The sequence below is a fragment of the Octodon degus genome, unplaced genomic scaffold (assembly GCF_000260255.1).
Source record: "Octodon degus isolate 3935 unplaced genomic scaffold, OctDeg1.0 scaffold00007, whole genome shotgun sequence".
NCBI lineage: Eukaryota > Metazoa > Chordata > Mammalia > Rodentia > Octodontidae > Octodon > Octodon degus.
The window spans coordinates 13,382,558-13,388,607 of NW_004524583.1; the positions used below are offsets into that span (position 1 = coordinate 13,382,558).

Consider the following 6,050-nt stretch of genomic DNA (forward strand, 5'->3'; position numbering starts at 1 on the left):
TTTAAAAATAAGTCTTCTTCAGGGATTACATGTCAGTGGGCAAAGAATTTCTTGTGTTCTGAGCCTTACTGACCAAGGCTAAGATCTCTGCTGCTTTACAAACTTGACTTTGATGGTGATTCCCTAAGTGACTGTTATCTGCATGTGAGGTTTCTTTTTGAGGGAGGGGTGGCAGGAACGGAACTCAGGACCTCATGCTTGCCAGGCAGGGTGCTGCTGAGTTACATCCCCAGCCGAGGGGTTTCTTCTTGCCTCCTGTCCTCTCAGCTCTCATCAGTTGTTTTCTGCTCCTAAGCTCTGGAGGAAGGATTTAGAATACCCTAGGATGCAGAGCAGCGAGGCTACAAATTCCAGGACAGGAGTGAGAGAGTAAAACATGGTGAAAGACCAAAGGGGCGACTTCTTTCTCCCCATCTGTGGCTAGAGCACAGCATCCTGGCCTTGAGCTTCTCATTGCTAAGAGCTCATGTAGTCAGGGGCAGGCTGAAAGGAAACTGAGGCTGGAGTGGGCCACTGTGATCTGCCTAAGGCCTTAGGGCTGCAGAGAACTGATGTGTAAGCACAGCTGCCCTAAACTTACAGTATCAGCAATCTGAGAGGAGAAAGACAGAGGAGGCCTTAATAGAGTAGGGTTAGGGCTGGTGAGATACCTCAGAGGACTAAGCACTTGCTTCGGCAAGCACAGGGACCAGGCTCGATCCCTGGTGCTGCATGCTGTGCTGGCCCCACCCCCAGGTGGGCTGAGCTGGTTGCTGAGGCCAGGCATGGTGGTACATGCCTGTAATCCCAGCGCTGCAGAAGCTGAAAACAGGAGGACCTCTTCAAGTCTGAGCTGCATAGTGAGGCCCTGTATCAAATATAAAGAAAGAAAGAAAAGAAGGAGAGAAAGAAGGAAAGAAAGAAAGTAGGGTTTAGGGGAGCTCACAGAGGAAGATGCAGTACTTTGAGTTTTATAATATAAAGGAGAAATTGTCATTCTTAAGTCTGAAGGGTCAGGATTTAGCAAGGAAAAAACTAGAAGAATAAGCAGTCCTTCTGTTTTCCAGTTTCCTGTGCATATCTCGTTTTGCCCGAACACAGCTAGAAACCAGAGGTCAAAGATGCCCCATCAACACAACACAGATAGCTTGTGCTCTGGGGCACAGGACAGGGAGGCGCATGGTGAGCGAGTGTGGAGGAGCAGACGGAACATACCCACCTAGAAGCACAAGTAAGATGTATTTATTTTTATTTTTTCAGTGCTGGGGCTCAAACTCAGTGCACTGTACCACAGAGCTCTTCTACCAGCTTGAGATTTGCTAAATAGTCTTCAGCCTCCTGGCTTCTTTCTCCATTGGAGCCTCTAGCCCGGCGTGGCTTGGGGTGCCAGCATCTCTGCCGCTCCCCTGGACTGCGAGGCCCTCGGCACTTAGTCTGTGGACTGCCTTCTCTTGCTCACTAGCGAAACCAGTGCTGAAGATTCCTGCTGCTGGCCACGACAAAGCAACAGGATCCAGACTCTCATTGTAAGCAACTGGATAAGGGGACAACAGAATGTCCCGGTGGTCTCAGATGTTGTGTGACAGGCCAGGCAGGACTGCAGTCTCTCAGATGAAGGAAACAAATGAGCAGAACCCTCTGATCACCCCACGTTCTGGCTGCAGACTCATTCTGGACTTCTCAACAGGAAAGCAAGTCAAGCAGAGCGTGGAGATCACGCTGATTTGAAGCCAGAAATAAATGTCAGAAAGATTTTTTTCTTTTAATCTTTTATTCGTTTGGTACAGGGTCTCACTACGCATAGTGATCCTCCTGTCTCAGCCTCTCCAGCACTGGCATTACAGGAGTGTGCCACGCCCCCCCCATTTCAGTGGCCACCTTGGTGTGTGTGGGTGGGGGCAGCATGGCATGCAGTACCAGGGAATGAGCCTGGGTCCCTGTGCTTGCCAGGCAGGTGCTTAGACCACCGAGCTATCTCCTTGGCCAGAATGTCAGAAAGATGTGGTGGGAGATATGGGCCAGGCTTCTAGAAAAGAAAAGGCTGCATAGGAAAGTCTCCACAATTGCCTACTGAATGCTCACTTAATTCTATACGCAGACACACACACACACACACACACACACACACACACACACACACACACACACACAGAGCGAAGCTTCTTCAGTCTGGGGAAAGGGCGGCCAGTAGGTACAAACTGAATAATCCAGGAAGGTCACCTGAGACTATGAAACGCAGACATATCAACCAGCTCGATCAGCCAGGGAGTGAGAATCAGGTCCAAATATCCAAGGACTAAACTACCCTTGGGGGATTTTAAAAAAGAAAAACTTTAGGTTCCTTCTGACAGCTTAAACCAAGCCCTAAAGGAATAATCTTATCTATGAGTAACTAATGGTCTATCAGACAAAAACACAACACTTTTTGTTGTTGTTGTTCATTGTTTTGTTTTTGAGACAGGATCTCATGAGTCAGTCCAGGCTGGCCTTGAACTCCCCAGGCAGCCCAGGTCAGTCTTTTTTTTTTTTTTTCAGGTCAGTCTTGAACTTCTAATCCTGCTTCAGCCTCCCAAGCAGGGGAATTACAGGCATGTGCCACCATGCTTGATTCAAAACTCAGTACTCCTTAAGGGAAGATAGAAAACTCACACTCAACAACGTAGCCTTCGAACATCTAGTGTCTACCAACAGACCTGCATCACAAGAAATGTGAAAGGATGTTCTTTTGGCTGAAGAAAAGTACTATTTGGATCTACATAAAAGAATTAAGAGGACTGGTGAGATAGCTCAGTGGACTAAGCACCTGCTTCGGCAAGCACAGGGACTGGGGTTCGATCCCCGGCACCACATGCTTTGCTGGCTCCACCCCTGGGGCACTGAACCGGCCATCGGGATCTGGCATGGTGGTTCAGGCCTGTAATCCCAGTGCTGTGGAGGCTGAAAACAGGAGGATCACTACAAGTCTGAGCTGCATAGTGAGACCCTCTACCAAATATATAAAAGCAAGCAAACAAACAATGAAGAGTGCCAGCAAGGGTATGCATGAAGGTAAACACTAACAGCTTTTTTTTTTCATTCAAAAAACTTCTTTTTTTGTTGTTTGAGACAGGTTCTTGTTACGTAACCCTGGTAGGCCTCAAACTTGTGCTGACCCTTTTGCCTCAGCCACCTGAGTGCTGGGATTACAGGGCAGACCACCTAGTTTAAAAATCTCTTTAAAATATTAAAGCAAAAATAATAAGAAAGTACTGCAGGGTTCATAACGTTTGGAGAAATAAAATTTATATCAATAGCACTCAAAAGGACAAGGGCATAAGGTGTAATAAAATAATTGGTGAATGTTTAAGTTGAAAAAACTTTTTTTTTAAGGCAGAAACAGTCTTTATTGGGCTCAGACCAGAAGTCCGTGGGTCTTGAGGACCTCTGTGAACTTGCTGATTTTCTTCTCCACATTCTTCTCAGCCTGTTTCCGTAGCCTCATGATCTGCTTCTTCTTCCTGTAATGGATCTTGGCCTTCTCCTTCCTCTTCTCCTCTAGGGTGGCTGTCACTGCCTGGTACTTCCAGCCAACCTCATGAGCCAGGCGGCCCAGGTAGGCAAATTTCCTCGTTGGCTTCAGGCGCACAACCTTGAGGGCAGCAGGAACCACCATCCGCTTTTTCTTGTCATAGGGTGGCGGGATCCCATCAAACACCTTGAGGCGGTCCAGGGCAGCCTGGCCTTGCTTGGTCTTGTGGGGCAGCATCCCTCGCACAGTCTGCCAGAAGATGCGGCTGGGGGCCCGGAAATGGTAGGGGCCGCGGGATGGGTTGGTGTTCATCCGCTTGCGGAGGAAGGCCAAGTACTTCAACTTATTTCTGTAGAAATTGCCAGAAATGTTGATACCCTCGCAGCGCACAACCACCACCTTGCGGCCTAGCAGTACCTGCTTGGCCACAATGGCCGCCAGGCGGCCCAGGACATGGCCTCGGCCATCCAGCACCAGGACCTGCCCCTCCGCCATCTTCGGCAGACACCCGGGAAAGGAGTGAAAAAACTTTTGCAGTAAAAGACATTGTGTTAATTTCCACACTTGCTTAGAACACACTAATTTTGTTCCTTCCACTTTCTTTTTTTAATTTTATTTTGGCGGAACTGGGGATTGAACTCAGGCCCTTGCAACCTTCTACTTTCTGAAGGAGTTTTCAAAGTCATCTTTCTTTATGACCGCTAGTGCCCAACACTGCCCAACAAAGGCAGGCTTGTGAAAACCTTGTGTCCCCATCTGCTTTATTCATCATACTTGAAACCTTGCAACATCTGAACCTTTTTCAAAGTCTAAATGATCAGGAAAAGTAGATGTTTTGAATCAACTGAGGACCTTGAGGCAGCCAGGACAGCACTCACGAAAAGGGACTTCCAGACCTGATTCAGAAAGTGGCAAGAGGGATGGGGTGAGTGTTTTGGAAGAGAGGGAAGGATTTTGAAGAGGATTAATGGCAATGTGTTTTTTTTTTTTACTGTAATGAGTTTAAAAAAATTTAAACATCCACTAAATTTGTTGCTTGTGTCTCATGCCTATAAGCCAAAAGTCAATATTCTAGGTAAAATTATAAAAGGAATCCTCAATAAAAGGCAGGGAAAGGGGCAAAAAGTAACAAAGAACAGACTGGACAGATAGAAAACAAATGGTAAGACGGTACATGGAATCCAAACATGTATGATACATTTACTTAAAATGAAAGAAACACTTTTTAAAGAGAAAAACACAAAAGTAAAGAACAAGGAAAGGGTACGCCATGCCACACCTATAAGAAAGCTGGAATGGGTATATTCGTTACGGTTTATATCTGGATGTCCCCCCAAGCCTCCTGCGCTATTAAGTGACTGGGTCATGGGGGTGTGATGCTCATCGCTGATTAGTGCACTGCTTTACAGCAGGGCGTAGAGCCGGGGTGATGCTGGGAAGTGGGCCTGGCCTGCAAGGATTTCCGTCTTCCCTGCTCTTCCCTTCATCCTCTCTCTACTGCTAGATTCCCACAGACTCTCATTGGCCACGCCCTCGACCACGCCCCTCTGCCGTGCCCTTCACGCTGTTTCAGAGCCCGCTGGCTATGGCTGGAGACCTCTACAAACTGACCCCAAATAAACCTAAATCGTGGGTGTTGGGTATGGTGTCCCTACAAATGAGAAAGTAACTAAGACATAACTATACAAACAGAAGGCCTGAGAACAAGTAACATCGACAGGGATTTTAAAAATCAAGGGACTTCAATCTCCGGTTCCACCCCCAAAAAAATAAGTAAAATAAAAATCAAGAGACAGTTTCATTACTATGAGAAGAAAACCAGAAGAAAATCTAACAATCTGGAGGCTGGAGATTTAGCTCAGTGGCAGAATGCTTGTCTAACAAGCGTGAGGCCCAGCTTCTTCCCTCAGCACCAAAAATTAAAAAGAAAAAAAAAAATCCTAATTGTGTGTATCCATTAACAGAGTTTATAATACATGAAACAAAAACTGGCAAAACTTAAAGATGAACTAAACATCTCTAATTACATCATTCTTTCTCAGGCACTGATAGAAAAGTTAGGCAGTAAATCAGTAAAAATATAGAAAATGTGAGTATTACAGCCAATCTGCATGACCTAACTGACTTTTATAGAACGCCCCACCCAGCAATAGCAGAACATCTATTTTTTTTTTTTTTTTTGCAGGCTCCAAAGAAACACCCACCAAATTGGATTATAATTTGGGCCATAAAAAAAGAACTAAGACATATTTTAAAAATCTAAAGTCTCATCATGAAATAATTAAGTTAGAAGTAAAAACCAAAAAGATGTTTGGAAATTATTCAAATATTTGGAACTTAAACATTATACTTTAAATAATCCGTGGGTCAAAGAAGAAAATGTGAGACTAATTTAAAATTATTTGAAATGAATGAAAATAAAAAAGAAATGAAGACATCATTTTTAAGTGTGAAATCCAGTGTTTTAGAAATTGTATTTACTGCATTGTGCAGTAATTATCACTAATTCCAGAACATTTCTATCATCTCCAGAAGAAAATATCTATTAAGTGTAGTACCTACT

The 6,050-nt window shown here is 45.0% G+C and overlaps 1 pseudogene across 1 annotated transcript; it reads right to left on the reverse strand.

Moving 5' to 3' along the window:
• Window positions 1-3,346: 3,346 nt before the first annotated feature.
• Window positions 3,347-3,998, reverse strand: LOC101589995 (annotated as a pseudogene). Its single transcript, XR_001117331.2, has one exon. The product of XR_001117331.2 is annotated as a 60S ribosomal protein L13a pseudogene (transcript).
• Between the last annotated feature and the right edge of the window lie 2,052 nt (window positions 3,999-6,050).